Genomic DNA, 21,045 nt, shown 5'->3' with positions numbered 1-21,045 from the left:
CATCCCTGAACTATATGGGAATATTTGAATATATTATGAATATATTCCTTATGTTCCATATATCAACAAGTATTTGTTGTGTAAATACTACTGACCTAGTGCAGACTCCTGGGTAGTCTGCAATAAACAAAGTTTTTATTGTTTTCAGCACTATGAAGTTATAATCTATTTATTATAATATAAGCCTTGTTTTTTGCTGATTTTAAATCTCCCAAAATATTGTGCTCGCTTCGGCAGCACATATACTACAATTGGAACAATACAGAGAAGATTAGCATGGCCCCTGCGCAAGGATGACATGCAAATTCATGAAGCGTTCCATATTTAAAAAAAAAAATCTCCCAAAATATTTTACTGTCTTAAAATGTATAACATTATACATTTCCTTACAACTTTATAATTTCATGGAAAAAAACACTACACATTTATCAAGACATTAACCTAAGTGTTTTCTGATTATCTGTTAGGCAGCTATTTTTACATGTACTAAAAGTTGTGGTTTAATGAAATAAAGCATTGTGTATCTGTGTTTCTAAAATAATATCATAGTCTATTGTGTATTTGGCTTTCTTTAAATAAAACTATTTTACATATATAAAAACAACAGTTAATAGAAATTTAACACAGTTGATTAAATATTGAATCCTTTTGAGGTCAAAAAACGCAAGTGATATGTTTAAAAGACAAGTATAAATTTTCGCAGCCAAAAGATGGTAAAATTCAGACTGCAGGATATTTATGTTTGAAGGACACACATCACATCACTTTGTCAGCTGTATAAAAATAATTAAAATGCTTTTCACCTTCTTACTAATTCTCTTACATTTACAAGCAATACTGCCTCTAATTTTAAATGCACTTGGCCAACACTTCAGAGAAACATAGGTAATCAATATGTCAAAACAATTTTAAATGCATCTACTCTTTTTATTTATTTTGGGGGATTTCTGAAAAAAAAAAAGAAAAAGTTTAATAAATTTTGGAAATTGGAGTGGCTTCAAAAAAAAATAGTCCCTGGGTAAAACAAGAGTAAAGCAGAGAGAATGATAATTTGGTGAAAATCATGATTTGACCTTTTTCTTCCTCCTACTAAAAACAAAACTCATAGAATATTGACTTAAATGCAATATTTAAGCCTCTTATCCTATAAAGATAACATTTTAAGGATCTTTGAACTAATTTGAAAGATATTTCTACTATAATTAATTTTCATAAAATTTTTATGAAATTTAACTTTATGAAGAGTACATGCTAGTTTTTTCTAACTGTTTATATATAGTGAACACGTGTGAATAATTGTGTATACATGTAAGTATATATATGTGTAAATATGATACATTTATTTGTAATAAGAAAATCTGTGAGATTCTATCAAATTCTATCAAAACATCCTCCTTTCCTGGATCTTTAAACATTGACAAATTACTCAGCAACAAGAACATATATTTAGGTTTATTTTTTAGTTACCACATAAGTGTCAGGAATAAGAAATAATATCAGTTATTTGTCTTCCAAAAATACCACATTATCAAAAAAAATAATATTGTACCAAGTAGGTCAACCATTCATAAATGAGTAACAGCATTCACAGACTAATGTCAAGGGAAAGTGGATCTGGCATAGCATAGAGAAAAGCACTTTGTTTAGAGTAGGCCAAACACTAAAGTTTGTAACTAAAGAAGAAATTGCTTCATCTTTGAAGTTTCTTGAAATCTTTAAGGAATCATTCATCTACAAATACTGATTAATTGTTTACTAAATTAACAACAGCATCAGGGTTGAGATGAGAGATAGAATGAAAGTTGATCAATTAGCATGAAGTTTCAGTTATGCTACATATATAGTTCTAGGTATCTGCGTAATCACACTATAGCTATTATAACACTTACAATTTTTTTCAGAAAATAGATCTCATATGAAGTATTCTTACCCATAAAAAATTAACACAACCCCACAAAACTCAAAGGAACACAAGGAAAATAAAGGTGATCTTGTCCATTTCTAAAACTTGATTATGATAATAATGCCATAAATATTTACACATACCAAAACTCACCAAATTCACACATTAAAGATATTCATTTCTTTGATTGTCAGTAATACCTTAATTAAGCTGCTAGACATGGATTAAAGAAAATCAACACTATTTTAGTCATTAGGATGTACCACTAAAAATGTCTTTATATCAGTCTTACTTTTTATCTGGAGAGGAAAACTAAGAAGAGTGTCAGTTCTTGGTATGCTACAGTTAAACACATTTAAAGTTTAAAGCTTATCAATATCACCATTACAAAAATTGTCTCTTTAAAATGACTTTTAGCCAATATTAATAAAAATACTAGACTAAATACTACACAAATAAGCTAAAAGGTCATATTTATGCCTCTCAGAGGCAACCTTATATAGAGTATCTAATAGTAATCAAAGTGGATTTGGGATCAATTATTGCAATTATGTGTGGGGCTACAATTATAAAAGGACTAGAGGTGATATATAGGTTGCCTACTCCCACGGGTTATAAACTGACTTCTTCAAATTTTATATAACAACAGAATAATTGTTGAAGTCAGCAAGTTTCTATACTGTTTCCCTTCCACAATTTTTGCAAGAACTCTTAGGTCAACTTGCAACACTTTATGTTTTAGCATAGCAGATGTTGGCATGAAGAAGGTCCATGTCTGCCTTAGACTAAGGATTCATTCCTCAGAAATCACTGTTGCACTCATTATTATTATTTTATGTATATACAATATAGAGATACACTTATATTATGAAAGTTAAAATTCAGGAATTGGACAGTAGCTTGGTCTCCTGCAAACCACGTACCCAGTTTTCCCACCCACGGCATTTAAAACAAGTTCCACATTATAATCTCACACATTTAGAAAATACTATTGGTGAATTTATTTAAATTTTTGAGGCAAAAAAATAGTAATAGTGTATATATATTTTGGACAGTCTTTTGTATAAGCTGATGGCTCCAGTGATATTCAGAGAATAAAGATATTGTTCCTAAGGTGCCATTTCAATCAATGCACATTATAGTCATGTTTTCTGTGTCTTATTGTAACGTAACTGCTTGTAGTGAACAGTTTTTTTAAGATGAGAAAGTATGAAGAAGTTGATGGACAAGTTGACTGTAATGGAATGTTGTGCTGTTAAAGTGGAGAGGAAGAAAAATTTCTTTTTTAACTTTTTAATTATTTTTTATTTTATATTATGAGAACAAAGATGCAAAGAAAGAGGACAAGGTAAAGTTACAGTGGAAGGACAATCACCCATAAACAGAATTCTCAATAGTTCCATTGCTGATATCTTAACTTTGAACTTTCAGCCAAAGAACATTAAAAAAAAATAAAGCAGAACCCATGTACAATTACTTTGTCCCTCAAGTTTCCAGATTGTAGTACATAATATTTCTTAGCAGCACACAAAGCAATCTAAAGACATAAAACTTATGTAACTACTTAAACATTGAAGGCAAAGTACATTTTTTACATTTCTATGCACATGCATATTAGTTTAAGTTAACCTCAAAAGTTTAAGTGGGCTGTTTTTCTTAAGGATTAGAGTCAAAGGAGCACAGTAAAAATGGTGTTAGAGTGGCAATTATTGTTTGCATAGGCCCATCAAAATATGAGGGACATGGAAAGAAAAAGCATTGGCCAAAATACAAGGAGACCCTACACCTGAAGTTTCCTGGCATAAGACCAACTCTAGGCTCCAGGCAAACTAGTTTGTCCAATCCAGGTCATTGTCTGTAGTGCCAATACACTTTTATTTTTTACACAGTCTCTGTTGTTGGTATCATGTTTCTGTATTAAAGATCCTGGAATCTGCATATCCTATATTGCAGTCAGGATGGTGCAGAGTGTCCTCTCATTTCACCTCACAATTAAAGGGCAATGCAGAAAACCCTGTCCTGTAAGCAGGTCATTGTTGCTGTCAAGTCTTAGTGTTAAAGGAAGTCTCTTTTGAGCAGTCGGTGTCAGAACTGTGGTAGGGTTTTCCCTGCTAGAGGATTGCTTCCAGGTTTTGTTATAAAAAACCATGGATGTTTCATAGATAGCTTCCCTGCCTCAGGGGTGAATGGAGGATGCCCATTCTTCTGAGGCCTGTGCCAGGTCATTATATCAATGTTCAGGGTGTAAGGCCCCATTGCACTACGAGATGTGTGTGTTCCAATCTTTATTAGATAAGAACTTATTTGTATGTATAGTATTTTCCCATTTTAATGTGCCTATGCAAACAAAGAACAGTGCCACATGACATTATCGGCGCATATGGGGGGCCATAAGAACAAGTCCAACAATCCCCATGACATGGTTCAATCATAATCATTCAACTGAGGGACTCTTCCACCAAAATTCCTTACTGAACAGCTCACAAAGAGAAGACAAGATAAAAAGTGAATAGAATTGTCATGGTAAAAGAATATTTAGAAAGAGTTATAGCTGTTAAAGAAAATTCACATAAAATATTCAAAAGACATATGTGTTCATTTTATGTCTTTTGAAATAGTTGGGGGTTGTTAAATCCAAAGCACGACTTTGCTCTGTGATTAGAACTATCGCTAGCTGTCCTGCCCAGAGCCCCCAACATGCCAGCTGAAGAGAATCAGAAGAACTCTCTTTTTTAACTTTTGAGAGTCCAGGTCTCTTTGTGTTGAGTGAACTGGTAAATTTTCAAATAAATATTTAATAGCATAGATACAATTTATGCTCATGAATAACTGAACAAGACAAAAATAAAAGCATAAAACTCTTTATTCTAATACAATGCTGTTTTGATAACTATAGCTTTGTAATACAGTTTAAAGTTGGGAAAGTAATGCCTGCAATATTCCTTTTCCCTAGGAGTGCTTTAGCTATTTAAGGGTGTATATTATTCCAAATAAATTTAAAAAAAATTTGATCCACTTCTTTGAAGAATATTATGGGTACCTTTAGAGGGATCGCACTAAATCTGTATAATGCTTTGGGGAGTATTGCCATTTTAATTATGTTAATCCTGACAATCCATGAGCAGGGTATGTGTTTTCATTTCCTAGTGTCCTCTCTTATTTCTTGAAGCAGGGCTTTATAGTTTTCTTTGTATAGTTCCTTCACATCTTTGGTCAAGTTGACTCCAAGATATTTGAGTTTGTGTGGCAGTAATATGAATGGGATTGCATTCTTAATGTTCATATCTTCCCTCTCATTATTGCTGTATAAAAAGGCCATTGACTTCTGTATGTTAATTTTGTAGTCTCCACCTTGCTATATGAATCTATTGTTTCTAGAAGCTTTTTGGTAGAGTCTTTAGGGTTTTCTAAGAAGAGTATCATGTCATCTTCAAACAGTAAGAGCTTGACATCTTCCTTTCCTATTTGGATTCCAATGATATATTTTTCTTGCCTAATTTCTATAGCAAGTACTTTCAGTACTATGTTGAAGAGGAGTGGTGAGAGCAGACAGCCTTGTCTTTACCTGAATTTAGAGGGAAGGCTTTTAGTTTTTCTCCATTGAGGATAATATTCGCCATTGGCTGTGGTAGATGGCCTTAACTATATTGAGAAAGGTTCCTTTCATTCCCATCTTGCTGAGTGTTTTTTTTTATCAAGAATAGGTGTTGGACCTTATCAAATGCTTTCTCTGCTTCCACTGATATGATCATGTGATTTTTATTTTTCTTGTTGATGTTTCGTATTATGATGATAGACTTATACATTATGATGATAGACTTTAACATCTGTTAAACCATCCTTGCATTCCTGGGATGAAACCTACTTGATTGTAGTGAATGATCTCCTTGATGATGCATTGGATCCTATTTGCCAGGAATTTGTTGAGGATCTTTGCATCTGCATTCACCAGAGATATTGGTCTGTAATTTTCTTTTTTGGCAACATCTCTGTCTGGTTTTGGTATCAAGGTGATGTTGACTAAATAAAAGCTGTTTAGGGGTGTTCCCGTTTTTTTAATTTCATGAAGGAGCCTGGCTAGGATTGGTAGTAGTTCCTATTGAAAAGTTTGCAAGAATTCAGTAGTGAATCCATCTGGGCCTGGCTTTTCATTTTAGGCAGACATTTGATTACCATTTCAAATTTCTCAATAGTGATGGGGGTGTTTAAGTATGCTACATCCTCCTTACTTACCCGTGGAAGGTTATAAGAGTCCAAGAATTTATCCGTTTCTTCCATGTTCTCATATTTAGTAGCATAGATAGAGTTTCTCAAACTAGTCTCTGATTACCCTTTGAATCTCTGCAATATCTGTAGTGATCTCCCCATTTTCATTTCTTTTTTTTTTTAATATAATTTTTATTTTGATCATAGTGTCTTACATATTGTTGACAATAACATTTTAGGTACATATTTACATAAAATCAGGGGGGATTCCCATCCCCAAATTGTCCTCCCTACCCCTCCGTTGTTGTCCTACCTCCCATTTCCTCTTCCCTCACCCCCCAGGGCGGCTAGAATATGTGGTCCCCTCTGTATCCAACCCACTACTTAGTAGTCTTGCACCTGTTTGGTCTTGATGCCTCCCTTATCTACCCCTCTAACTGTAGGCAGGACTAGCTAGTTCAAGTTGCGTGGTTTTGCCTGAGAAGGAGAAGATAAATAAACTGGGGTAAGAGTCTAATACGCCCAAAATGGGTGGAATCCTTCTAGAGGCTCTCATCATCGATTTGGGAGATGAAGGAGAGAAAGAAGGTGAAACACTCCACCAGTACCAAAAAAAGTGTCAATTATCCAGTGAGGACTCCAGCTATATCGATAAGCACCACAAAAAAAAAAAAAAAAAAAAACAGCCGAAAAACAAAGCAAAACAGACAGACAAACAAACAAACAAAAAACAGAACAAAAACAAACAAACAAACCAAAAACATACCATGGTCTTGAAATAAGAAACATGGCATAGCACATAACGAGGGAAAAGAAAAGAATAGAAAAAAATAAGTATAATTGGGGACGACGATTTCAATAATCACACCCAAACAGAGAAATCGACCAAAATAGATAGGTAAATAAAAATAATAATAACAATAATAAATGAAGGTAAAAGATATATATGTATATATATATATATATATATACACACACACACACATATATATACATATATATAAAATACCAAGTTTTTGTGCTTTTTGTATTTTTGTTTTTTCCCCTCCTGCCCTGGCACAGTAAATATTGGGGTCATTCGAAAAGGAATTCACATGGCCTAAGAAATATGGGGTTTCTCCGTCCTTGGAGTATACTGTCATGGGATCAGCTCCAGACTTTGCTCAGGATCATTTATTCTCCTGGTGGTGTTTTTTGGTGTGTGGAAGACTTCTGTTCTGTCCAGGGTGATACACTCAGAGCTCTGTGTTTAGAGGTCTCAGTATCTGCACAGATCCTGAGGTAGGACTTATGGTGAAGTCAGTCTTTGTGGTTCTAGAGGTTCTGTTACCTCAGTGTCGTTTTAGTCCATCTTCTGTGGTTGGTGACCTTGGTCTTTGCACTGAACCTAGGATGGCACCTAGGTTAGCGTCTTTCTTTGTGCTTCCAGAAGGCCCATTCTGTTGCAGTTGTCTCTGTCAGACCTTTGGGACTGGGGATCATGCTTATTGTGCAAGTCATAGTTCAAACCCTAAACTAGGGCTTTTTTATTGGTCCCAAGATGTATACTGTCTGGTCGTGGTTCTAGTAGCCAGTCATCTGTAAGTCACGATCTTGGCTTTTGGACCTACCAAAGGGTGCCGAGTCTTCTGGTTTTGTCTTGTCGTTAGCTGGTAAGGTAGGCTAATCTGCTCTAAGGTCAAGTTGTTCACATTTTCCTCTTTGTCAGGATATCATGTTAGAGCTGGTCCTTGTTGTTGACCCCGCAGTGTTAAGGCTGTTCCGGATGGAGTTTGTTTCCTGTAGCTGTTGTGAAGAGCTGTGCCGATTCTATGTCTGGGATCCAGGGTTCAAGGCTGGATGAATGGCATCTAATCATCTGAGGTCTAAGTGATTCCACATGACATATTTTCAAGGTAGGAGATACCTCTGTATTGTAAACAACTATGAGTTCCTATCTCTAGTAGATAAGAGCTCTTTTTTTTATATGTAAGGTTTCCCCATTATTTAGTGTGTCTTTGCAGGGGGAGGTGGAGCCACATTGTATTGTCGGTGTGGTTGGGGGTGGACAGAGGGGATAACAGACACAGGTCACATACCCAAAAATGATAAAAAAAATATAATAATAATAATAATAATAATAAAATAAAATAAAATAAATAAAAACGTATGTGCTCACAAATGTATATATAGGACCAACATTTAAAAAAATAAATAAATAAATAAATAAATTTAAGAGGAAAAAAAAAAGAACGAAAATGAGTTAGCGAAGTTTTTAAAGGACCAAAGTGGTGCAAAAGACTACCTTACATTTGGGGGAGAGCAGATAACGAAGTGGTGTATTACAGGTCTTATGCCTATGTTGGAAGTACAGTTTTTCCCATTGTCTTTTGGGTTTTTCTTGTGATGTGTGGGTTCCCAGGCATCTTCCTATCACACCCCCTGACCTTCTTCAGGTTGGTAAAAATTTGCGGCAGGGAGGTCTTGGAAGAGTTCTTGCATTGGGGATACTTTTGGACCTAGGTCCGGTTTCAAGAAACAGTCCATGTTAGGGGGAGTTGGTAGGGAGGGCCTCGCAGCATGAGTCCGCAGGGGAGTTGGCTGTCTTTTCTTGCCCGGGACGAGGTGTGGGTTTGACTGGGTGTCCCTTCTCTTGGGTGCTGGGTACTGGTTCGTTGGGGTAGGAGGTCGATCTTGTTGCCTAATAGATTAAGGACTGAGGGTGAAGTGTTTTAATATAGAGGGAGGTCTGGATGGGTTTGAGGGGTGGAGGGATAGTTCCAGAGGGGGGAAAGGGTAAGGTGTATGGAAGGGGTAGGTAGGGAGAAAAGAGAAAAATACATTAGAAAGAAAGGGAGAAGAGAAAGGATAGAAAGTAAAGAAAAGAATAGAAAAGAAAACCAAGAAAGTGGTGAGAAGAGAGGAGAAAATAGCAAGGGAATGCTGGTTTGCTTGAATGTGTTCAGTGAATAGAGCATGTAGTTTGGGTCTGTACGTCGCTGTTACTGCTTCGGTGGTCTGACTGGTCACATGCTTGAAACCCTAAAAGAAGGTAAACCTAGGGATAAAGTGTATGTTAAAGAGTTTTCTCAGGGCCAACTCGTAGTGCAAACTGGGTATGGTATCTCGTGTGATATCCCGAGTTGCCATCTTAGCTTGTCCGCCCTTTGTATCCAAGAACGCCTGTGGACAGAAAAGCTGAGAGGTTATTTTAAATATAGTAAGATAGAGGCATTAATACGTAGTTTTATGGGATGTTTCCATTGGAGCCAGTGGTTTGCCTTGGTATTCTTTACCTGTGTTCCTGTATACGATCTCTACATGATTATTATGGGCCATTATTGTAGAAGGTTAATTACGTACCTGTTCTCTCTATGCTGCTGTTCTGGTGTTGCTGTTTTCTTTGTGGTATAATGTGTAGTCGCGAGTTTGTGTTGTTCCTTTTTCATGTGTTTTGGGCACGGTTCCGAGGTATATGTTGACTATTACAGTGGTTGGAGTTTCTACCCTGTTAGACCCTGTTATTTGATTGTTAAGTATTATTTGTGATTGAGATGTATGTTCTATGTGCTTCAGAATAGTGCTACCATTCTGTGTTTATCTTTTGTCTTCTGACTTACTTCGTTTAACATAACATGATCTAAGTCCATCCACGTTGCTGCAAAATCTGTGATTGTATCATTTCTGACTGCCATGTAATATTCCATTGTGTATAGATAACACATCTTAATGATCCATTCATCTGTTGTTGGACATTGCGGTTGGTTCCAAGATTTGGCTATTATACTGAGTGCTGCGATAAATAGTGGGGTGCACACGTATTTTGGAATGAATGTTCTTCCAACTTGGGGGTATATACCTAGGAGTGCAATTGCTGGGTCAAAAGGGAGTTCAATTCTGAGTTCTTTGAGTACTCTCCAGACTGTTCTCCATAGATGTTGGACTAGGGGGCATTCCCACCAGCAGTGGATGAGAGTTCCCTTCATACCGCATCCACGCCAACAAAGATTGTTCTCAGTATTTTTGATGTGAGCCATCCTCACTGGTGTAAGGTGGTATCTCATTGTTGTCTTGATTTGGATCTCTCTGATGATGAGTGAAGGTGAGCATGTTTTCATCTGTTTGTTAGCCATCCTTCTGTCATCCTCAGAGAAGTGTCTATTCATTTCTTCTCCCCATTTTTTTATGGCTTTGTTTGGTTTTGAGGGGCTCAGTTTTCTGAGTGCTTTGTAAGTTCTAGATATCAGCCCTTTATCTGATATGTCTAGTGAAAAGATTTTTTCCCATTCTGTTAACTGTCTTCTTGCATTAAGTAAGGTTTCTTTCGCCATGCAGAAGCTTTTTAGTCTGATGTAGTCCCATTTGTTTATGTTTGCTGCTAAGGTTCTTGCCATTGGTGCTCCATTCTCAAAGACCTTTTTGATATATAGGTCTTCGAGTGTTCTCCCTATTTTATTCTCAATAAACTTTATAGATTCGGGTCTGATTTCAAGGTCTTTGATCCATTTTGAGTTGACTTTTGTATAAGGAGTGAGGTATGGGTTGATTTTCACTTTCGTACATGTGGTTTTCCAGTTGTGCCAACACCATTTGTTGAATAGGCTTTCTTTGTTCCATTTCAGATTCTTGCCTCTTTTATCAAATATTAGTTGACTGTATATCTGGGGGTTTATGTCTGGGAATTCTGTCCTGACCCACTGGTCTGAAGTCCTGTCTCTGTTCCAGTACCATGCTTTATAGTATAGTTTCAAGTTAGGTAAGGAGATTCCACCTAGCTTCTTGTTTTTCAGTATGTGTTTGGCTATCCTGGGTCTTTTGTGGTTCCAGATAAATTTTGTTAATGATTGCTCTAATTCTTTAAAGAATTGTGTCTGGATTTGGATAGGGATTGCATTAAATCTATATAGGAGTTTGGGTAGGATAGTCATTTTGATTATGTTAATTCTACCTATCCATGAGCATGGGATGTTCTTCCATTTCTTTAGATCGTCTTCAATTTCTTTCTGGAGTGTTTTGAAGTTTTCCTGGTATAGGTCTTTCACTTCTCTTGTAAGGTTGATTCCTAGATACCTGATATTTTTTGATACTATCTTAAATGGAATTGTATTTTTAATCTCTCTCTCCTCAACTTCATTTTTTGTATATAGAAACGCTACTGTCTTCTGTGTATTGACTTTGTATCCAGCCACTTTGCTGTATTGGCTGATTGTTTCTAGGAGTTTTCCTGTGGACTCTTTAGGGTTTTTAATGTATATCATCATATCGTCGGCAAATAGAGATAGCTTGTGTTCCTCTTTCCCTATTTGAATTCCTTTGATTCCCTTCTCTTGTCGGATTGCTATTGCTAGGACTTCTAAGGTTATATTGAATAAGAGTGGAGAGAGTGGACAGCCTTGTCTAGTTCCTGACCTTAGTGGGAATGCTTCTAGTTTCTTGCCATTAAGTATAATGTTGGCTGTTGGCTTTTCATATATAGCTGTAACTATCTTGATGAAAGTTCCTTCTAACCCTATTTTTCTGAGTGTCTTTAACATGAAAGGATGTTGGATTTTGTCAAATGCCTTCTCTGCATCGATTGATATGATCATGTGGTTTTTGTCTTTCGTGTTGTTGATGTGATGTATCAAATTGATTGATTTGCGTATGTTGAACCAACCTTGCATTCCTGGTATGAATCCCACTTGGTCGTGATGTATGATCTTTTTGATGAAGTGCTGAATTCGGTTTGCTAAGATTTTGTTAAGTATCTTTGCATCTATGTTCATTAGTGAGATTGGTCTGTAGTTTTCTTTTTTGGTGGTGTCTTTGCCTTCTTTGGGAATGAGTGTGATATTAGCCTCATAAAAAGAGTTGGGGAGGATTCCTGTTTTTTCTATGGTTTGGAAAAGCCTATGGAAAAGTGGTAGTAAGTCTTCTTGAAATGTTTGATAGAATTCACTTGTAAATCCATCTGGGCCTGGGCTTTTGTTCTTAGGGAGTTTTTTAATTACGTCTTCAATTTCCTCTGAGGTGATTGGTCTGTTTAGGCTTTCTAGATCTTCCTTTTCCAGTCTTGGAAGAGGGTGTTTGTCTAAGAATCTGTCGATTTCTACTGGGTTCTCTAGCCTAGTTGAGTATAGTTGTTCATAGTATGATCTCATGATATGTTGTATTTCTTGGGGTTCTGTTGTAATCTCTCCCCTTTCATTTGTGATCCTGCTGATTTGGGTGTTTTCCCTCTTTTTTTGGTGAGTTTTGCCAATGGTTTGTCTATCTTGTTTATTTTTTCGAAAAACCAACTCCTGGTCTCATTGATTTTTTGTATTGTTTTCTTGGTTTCGATGTTGTTTATTTCTGCTCTGGTTTTTATTATTTCTTGCCTTCTGGTTGTGGTTGGATTTCTCTGTTGCTGTTGTTCCAATTCTTTGAGGTGATCTTTTAAACTGTTGGTTTTGTTATTTTCCTGTTTCTTGACATAGGACTCTATTGCTATGAGTTTCCCCCTAATTACTGCTTTTGCTGTGTCCCATAAATTTTGACATGTTGTCTCTTCATTGTCATTTGTCTCAAGGAATCTTTTTATTTCTTCCTTGAGTTGTCCTTTGATCCAGCTGTTGTTGAGCAGGATGTTGTTTAATCTCCAGGTACTAGTTTTTCTCCATTGCTTCTTCTTGACATCAATTTTAACCTCTGTTGCATAGTGATCTGAAAGGGTACTTCTTATGATCCTTACCTTTGTGGTCTTATATAGGTTGGCTTTGTATCCTAATACATGGTCTATTCTGGAGAAGGTTCCATGTGGGTTTGAGAAGAATGTGTATTCTGCTTTCTGGGGGTGGAGGGCTCTATATAAATCTATTAGCCCTAAATCTTCTAATTTTTCATTTAGAGCTCTTATTTCTTTGTTATTTTTCTGTTTGGTGGATCTGTCCAGTGGTGATAGTGGAGTATTGAGGTCCCCTACTATTATCACATTTCCCTTCATGTGTTTCTCCAGGTTTGCCAGTAGTTGCCTCACATATTTTGCTGACTCTACATTAGGTGCATAGATATTGATCAGGGTTAGTGTTTCTTGATCTAATGTTCCCTTGATCAGTAAGTAGTGTTCCTCTTTGTCTCTGATCACTTTCTTGAGGTTGAATACAATTTGGTCTGATATAAGAATGGCTGTCCCTGCTCTTTTTTGTTTTCCATTGGCCTGAATAATTACTTTCCATCCTTTTATTCTAAGCCTGTGCTTATCCTGTAGCTGTAGGTGTGTTTCTTGCAGACAGCAGAAGTCAGGTTTATTTTTCCTAACCCAGTTCTCTACTATGTGTCTTTTAAATGGAGAGTTTAGTCCGTTCACATTTAGGGAAATTATTGATAGAGAGGACTGTTGTGCAGTTGTATTTTGTGCAGTGGTTGTTGTTACAATCGGGGGTTTGGATTGTGTAATTCATCTCTGAGTAAGTCGCTTAGGATCGGCTTAGTTTGCACAAATAGTTCAAGTTCGTTCATGTTTGAGAATGTTTTTAGTCTGCCCTCCCATATGAATGATAGTTTTGCTGGGTATTGGACCCTGGGTTGGAAGTTTCTTTCATTCAGTCGTGTAAATATGTCATTCCACTGTCTTCTTGCTTGAATTATTTCAAATGGAAGATCCGGTTTGATTCTTATGTCCTTTCCTTTGTACTTGAGGTTTTTTTTCTCCCTTATTGCTTTTAGGAGTTCCTCTTTCTCTTTGTTTTTTGCCATTTGGATTATTATGTGTCTTGGTGTGGGTTTATTAGGGTCTATTTTATTAGGGACTCTCTTGACTTCCTGGATTTGTCCTGAAGTGTCTTTCCAGAGTGTGGGGAAGTTCTCTGTTATTATCTCCCTGACTACCTGTTCTTCCCCCTTCCCTATTTCCTCCCCTTCTGGTATACCCACAATTCTTAGATTGTTTCTTTTGTCTTTGTTCATTAGATATTGGATTTTTCCTTCCAGTGCTTTGCCTTTTATCTCTTTGTTGGTTTCTTGATCTTTTTTTGATTGTAGTTTTCCTTCGAGTTCTTCGATGTGCTTCTCCAACTCTGTGTTTCTGCTCATAAGACTTGCTACTTTGTCTTTTAAGTCCTTCACTTCTTTTTGTATGGAATCTCTCATGTTCTTTGACATTTCTTCTTTAATTTGGCTGATTCGTTCGTCCATGGATTTCTTATACTCGGTTGCTAGGGTTTCTTTCAATTCTTTTATTAATTCTTGCATTTCCTTCCTCATGACAGCTTTTAGGTCTTCTTCCCGTGGATCTGTGCGTTTTGGTGGACTTGGAAATTTGATAGGGTTTGTCATGGTGTCTCCAGTTATTAGCGATTTCCTTGCTTTACGCATTGTTCTTTGTATTTAATGGTGTATTTTGGAGTGCTGTGGCTTCTAATTTTGGCCTGCTTTGACCCCTTCCTGAAGGTGTTTCTAGAGGGGCCTGTTGGGTGAGTTTGTTGAGCCTAGCCCTTTCTCCTCCCCTTTGCTTCCTAGAATTCAGCCTTCCTGCTGTGGGTCTTTTCCCTTTTCTGCTCCTTATTTCTGTCAGCGGGGCAGTTCCACTCCTGGCCACAATGGTTACTGGCGCTGTTGAGCCTAGCTCTCAATCCCCCCTCCTTTCTCTGGGAGTCAATGGATTTCCGCCCCCTCCAAACCTCCCTTGAAGGAGTTCCCTCAGTCTACCCTTTCAGGCTCTGCCCTCACCCTTGGGGAGTCCCTGATCCGCTCCAGAGCCCAAGGGGGTGGATTGCTCTAGGTCACCTGAGAGTCCAGATAGCTGGCCCTATCTCCCCCGACTATTCCGGTTGCTCAACTTGCGTTTCCAGGGCCCACCCGGGGGAAGGGACTCACTGGGGGGGGGAGTCGGTCCTGACGACAAGGAAACAAAGTCTCACCCAAGCCGCACAGGAAACAAAGTCTCCCCCAGGCCGCACAAGGGAGCAAAATCTCACCCAAGCCGCACAGAAAACCCTGTCTCCCCCGAGCCACACAAGGGAGCAAAACTCTCACCCAAGCCCCACAGGGAACCAAGTTTCCTCCGAGCCGCACAAGGGAGCAAAACTCTCACCCAAGCCGCACAGAAAACCCTGTCTCCCCCGAGCCGCACAAGGGAGCAAAACTCTCACCCAAGCCGCACAGAAAACCCTGTCTCCCCCGAGCCGCACAAGGGAGCAAAACTCTCACCCAAGCCGCACAGGGAACCAAGTTTCCCCCAAGCCGCACAAGGGAGCAAAACTCTCACCCAAGCCGCACAGAAAACCCTGTCTCCCCCGAGCCATACAAGGGAGCAAAACTCTCACCCAAGCCGCACAGAAAACCCTGTCTCCCCCGAGCCGTACAAGGGAGCAAAACTCTCACCCAAGCCGCACAGAAAACCCTGTCTCCCCCGAGCCATACAAGGGAGCAAAACTCTCCCCCATTTTCATTTCTAATATGGGTTATCAGGTTTCTCTATTTCTTTGTGAGTTTTGCCAATGGTCTATCAATTTTGTTTATTTTTTCAAAAACCAACTTCTGCTTTTGTTAATTTTTTGGATTGTTTTTTGGGTTTGTACTTCATTGATTTCTGCTCTCAGCTTTGTTATATCCTTCTGTCTCCCTATATTTGGTTCCTTTTATTGGTCATTTTCTAATTTTATGAGCTGTATCATTAAGCTATTCAAGTATGTCCCTTTTTTCTTCCTGATGTGTGCTTGCAAAGCTATAAATTTTTCTCTCAAGACCACTTTTGCAGTGTCTCATAGATTCTTGTAGTTTGTGTCCTTATCATTTGTTTTCAGGAAAGTTTTAGCACTAGTTATCAAAACAGCATGGTATTGAAATAAAGACAGACCCTCAGTTTAGTGATTTAGGCTTGAGTACTCACAGAGATTTCCCCAGACATACAATCACCTAATTTTTGACAAAGGAGCAAGAAACCCTAAGTGGAGCAGAGAAAGCCTTTTCAACAAGTAGTGCTGACACAACTGGTTATCCACTTGCAAAAAAGTGAGCATAGACCCCCAGCTAACATGTACAAAGGTAAAATCCAAATGGTTTAAAGACCATGATATCAGACGTGATACCATAAGGTATTTAGAACAGCACATAGGTAAAACACTACATGACATTGAGACTAAAGGCATCTTCAAGGAGGAAACTGCACATTCCAAACAAGTGGAAGCAGAGATAAACAGATGGAAATACATAAAGCTGAGAAGCTTCTGCACCTCAAAAGAAATAGTGTCCAGGATACAAGAGCCACCCACTGATTGGGAGAAACTATTCACCCAATACCCATCAGAAAAAAGGCTAATATCCAAAATATACAGGGCACTGACAAAACTCTACTAGAAAAAAAATCTGATCCCATCAAAAAATGGGGAGAAGAAATGGACACTTTATAAAGAAAAAATACAAATGGCCAAAAGGCACATTTGTATGAAAAAATGCTCCACATCACTAATCATCAGGGAGATGCAAACCAAAACAACTTTGAGATACCATCTCACACCACAGAGATTTGCACACATCACAAAGAATGAGAACAAGCAGTGCTGGTGGGGATGTGGAGAGAAAGGAACTCTTATCTACTGCTGGTGGGAATGCCGTCTAGTCCAACCTTTATGGAAAGTGATATGGAGACTCCTCCAAAAACTGGAAATTGAGTTCCCATTCGATTCAGCTATACCACTCCTAGATATATACCCTAGGAACACAAGAATACAATACAAAAACCCCTTCCTCACACCTATATTCATTGCAGCACTATTCACAATAGCCAGACTCTGGAAACAACCAAGATGCCCTTCAACAAATGAATGGCTAAAGAAACTGTAGTACATATACACAATGGAATATTATGCAGCAGTCAGGATAGATGAAGTCATGAAATTTTCCCAGACATGATGTACATGGAATCTATTATGCTGAGTGACATAAGTCAGAGGGAGAGAGATAGATGCAGAATAGTCTCACTCATCTATGGGTTTTAAGAAAAATAAAAGACATTTTTGCAACAATCCTCAAAGATAAAGAGAGGAGGGCTGGAAGTTCCAGCTCGCTTCAGAAGCTCACCACAAAGAGTGGTGAGTGCAGTTAGAGAAATAACTTCACTGGAACTATCATAACAATGTGAATGAATGAGGGAAGTGGGAAGCTAGTCTAGGGTACAGGTGGGTGTGGGGTGGGGTGGGGTGGAGTGAGATTTGGAACATTGGTGGTGGGAATGTTGCACTGGTGAAGGGGGGGTGTTCTTTACATGACTGAAACCCAACCAAAATCATGTTTGTAATCAAGGGGTTTAAATAAAGATATTATAAAATTTTTTTTTTTGCTTCAAGAAGGTGCCCAAGAATCACTGTGTAATCCTTCAAGCATGCTGATGGGTACCTCCCGAGTAGTTTCAGAATCAAAGGATGTACAATTCTCTTATTACAGTATCAATTATCAATTATGCATATGGTACTATGGTAAACACACACAAATACACACAACCATAAAACAAATACCCTACCACTGTGCTATCTCCCTGTCCCCATAAACAACTTTTTTTGATAATGAAGATGAATGTGATTTATAAACTTCTTTGATGAAAAATATGTAACTTTTAGTAAAAAATGTTTAGTGGTCACTCACCATTCAATATAAATTCATAACTTTGTATTGCCTTTCTGACATTTACCTGAGAACAAGCCTCTTAGAAAACAGGAGCATGCATCATGAATGAATTGGAATTTAAAACAGAAAGTGACCATTTCAGTGCATGTGCAGGAAGAACAGGGAGATGATTTAAAGTGAAATAAATGAGGGATTGCCTGGGCATCTAAACAATAATATAAGTCAGGGGAATAAAGAAAAGATCAGAAGAAGCAACAAATAAATATTTCACACCTTTGGGGAAAAAAAGCATAAAACTTAGAAGTTAGCAGAGTCCTTCCAAAACTGAAGGCTAGTAAACAAATAAAGGAATGCATTGATGATATCTCCCAAGCCATTAAAACTTTCTGGGTGTACTCACAGACTCAATTCCTTGTCTTCTACAGGAAGGGGATATGATGCTTGCCAGTAAAACAACTTGCCATGCACTTTATGAGACACCTATTTCTTTCCAGAGGGTCCAGGTTTGTGCTAAAAAAGCACAAGGGAAAGAAATGGTTTGGAAAGAAAAGTTGTTGATGTCTCTTTCCCCAAAGGTACTTCAGGCAGTAAATGAACACACAGAACCTGTGTTTATTTTCTTTTAAATATATTTTTAAAAATATTCTGTGATCCAAAATATGTGTTTTCAATTCTGCTTGCCATTCCCTGGCCATGAATGATGTATTTTATCCATATTCATAACCACGCACAAACTTTCTATTCATAGTACACTCTGTAGAAAAATTCTAATGACAAGAAGGAATTTCTTGTATGGCCCACATATGGTAACCCTTTACCAGAGGCCTGGCTCTAAATCAGTGTTTGCATTCCTCCAAAGGCTCAGGTTAAATGTAAAGGGATGAAGTATTTGGGTCTTTTACAAAACTAACTGCATTTACATGTCCAAGGAGAATAGGACTGTGTATTCATAAGCTCTTGCTAGCTTCAGGAATGTCTAACCTGATTTCCTTTCAAAAATATTTTCTTTAAAAAAAGTAAAAAGACCTTAGAAATATGCCAGTTCAAATTCAGCACTGACACTTCCAACACCAGCTCTCTACTGCAGTGGGAAACCAGCACAGCTGTCTTGATGCCCAACACAGGAGGTCATGGGCATCCTCTCTGGCCTCCTCTTTATCCCTCATGAGGGAAAGTCATGCCCCCTGGGGTTTCTTCTGGGTGGTAGAGTTAGAATTGTAGGTGGTAACCTAGTGTGTGTGCACAGCTTGGGAAGGAAACATGTTTACTAATGGATGACTTCAAAGCTGTCTCATCAGGAAACTATCTGTCCCCATGTCCACCTCTGCTCCAGAGAACAGGCTTTTAGCTTAAGTTTAGAAATCTTGTTTGGATATCCCTCCTTTGAAAGAAGAATGCCAGGTTATTTCCTTTTCACTTTGATGGGGTTCCTTCTGGTGTCCAAGCTTCAAGGGTACCTTGCAAATGCATGCTATGGCTGTGGGCTGGCTGATAGCTGAAGTGTTTAAACCTTTGAAAGAAATTTAACCTGTCTGCTGGATTAAAACAGTGAGTTTAGGGCATTTCAGTTTTCAAAGTTCTTTATCCAGTCATATCATCCACTTGGCTTGCATTTCTAGGAGCTCCAGTGAATTCAAACTCAGATGCTATGAAAATATATACAGGATAAAGGGGGAAATGGTGTGAATTTTTCCCAGAGCTCCAATGTCACAATTTATCTAGTTTCTTATTCCTGCCTTTCCTTACTTGACCATCCTGTTGCAAAAAATATATAGCTTCTTACTTTCTTTGATTTTTCTTTACTGGAAAGGTAGGCTCAACTGACTGAAGGAATAAAGAAAACAAATGATAAATCTAGATCTACTAGGAAATAGTCACAATAACTCCTTTGATAGATGACATGCTTCTGAAAAAAAAGAGGAACATAATTTGGGTTTTTTTAATCATAAACTTTCCAGATGCAGTTCCCAGGTTTCCCACAATACAATTAAGAAGATTCTGTTTTTACTATTAAATTTGGATTCATTTATACAGTATTGTTGCAATCACAGTTTTTGTGGTTTTCAAATTTACTAGTAAAAAACATGTCAATAACATAGACCAATGCCATAGTCCCAAGAATTTATTAAGTGGCCAATTCATTCAACTCTTACATAGATGATGTATCATTAATTATCACAAACAACAAGTTTTGATTATTGATCTACATTCTATCTATACTAAGTACAATGACATTAGTTCCCTTTTATTAAAAATTGGGGTGGCATGAGGATATGACTCAAAGGGATATAGATTGCTAAAAGTGCCTTCCAGTACTGCTGTTTATGGCACTATATTTATTTTTTTATTTAGTTCTGTGGCCACATCTTATGGTACTCAGAGCTTACTCTAGATTTGCACTTAGGGATCACATTGAGTAGGACTTGGGGGACCATATATGGTACCAGGAATCAAGCACAGGTCTGTCACATGCAAGACAAGCACCCTACAAACTAATATCTCTCCAGTCCCTTCCTAAATATTTTTTAAAAAATAAAACTTAGGTTTGTGTCACTTTCCAGAAAAACATTTAATTTTATTTACTCATTTATCTAAGAAATATGAACACATCTTATTTGTCTGAAAGCTATTTGATATATGAAAGATATAAGCCAAAAATGAGAGATCTCTTCTTTGTCAGATAATACATATAAATAAACCAACAATTACAATGCAGTACCAAAGATATATGAATGAAGTTCACTCTGATGACTTCAAGGGAAACTTCACCTGTGCCTGTCTGCCTGTGTTTCTGAATCCCTGAAAGTCTCCTCAAAGGCCTAGGGAGTGCACCCCCCAAAAACTGCATTTTGAAGCTGCCTGGCTTCACTTCGCGTTGTGGCTGCGCACTCTTTCTAACCGATGAACCCCATCACAAAATGCAGGAAAAACCACACTACAAGCGTGACAATGGAGAAACCTCGCAGGCAAACACAGAAAATGAAGACGAAAGCTCGGATGACCTAATAAATTCCAACCACCTGATTAACCTCAGATAAGGAACTTAAAATAGCAATATGGAAAGATGTTTGAATAACTCAAAGAAAGCATAGATCAATCTGAACAGAACACAAAGACAGAAATCAGAAAACTAAAAACTGAAATAACATATCTGAAAAACACGGTAGCTCAACTGAAAAAATCAATGGATGGCCTCGCCAGCAGGCTATCAGCAGCTGAGGAGAGAATCGGAGTATTAGAAGATGTGATGCAGAAAAACTCAACACGACAGAAGAAATTGGAAAATGACCTTAAGACAAACGAACAGGCAATGGAAAAAGTACTCAAGGAATGTGAACAGATGAAAATAGAAGTCTTTAGTAAACTCAACAGAA

General features: G+C 37.7%; 1 non-coding gene across 1 annotated transcript; it reads left to right on the top strand.

Annotated features, from left to right (window-relative positions):
• The first annotated feature begins 221 nt into the window (after positions 1–221).
• On the top strand, positions 222–328 carry LOC126025079 (U6 spliceosomal RNA). The gene has a single exon (XR_007501125.1). It is a non-coding gene; the product is annotated as a U6 spliceosomal RNA (small nuclear RNA).
• Positions 329–21,045: the final 20,717 nt, after the last annotated feature.

Source organism: Suncus etruscus, chromosome 12 (assembly GCF_024139225.1).
Source record: "Suncus etruscus isolate mSunEtr1 chromosome 12, mSunEtr1.pri.cur, whole genome shotgun sequence".
In the NCBI taxonomy this organism is placed as follows: domain Eukaryota; kingdom Metazoa; phylum Chordata; class Mammalia; order Eulipotyphla; family Soricidae; genus Suncus; species Suncus etruscus.
The sequence above is the reverse complement of the archived record's forward strand: the minus strand, read 5'-3'. Positions and strand labels throughout refer to the sequence as shown.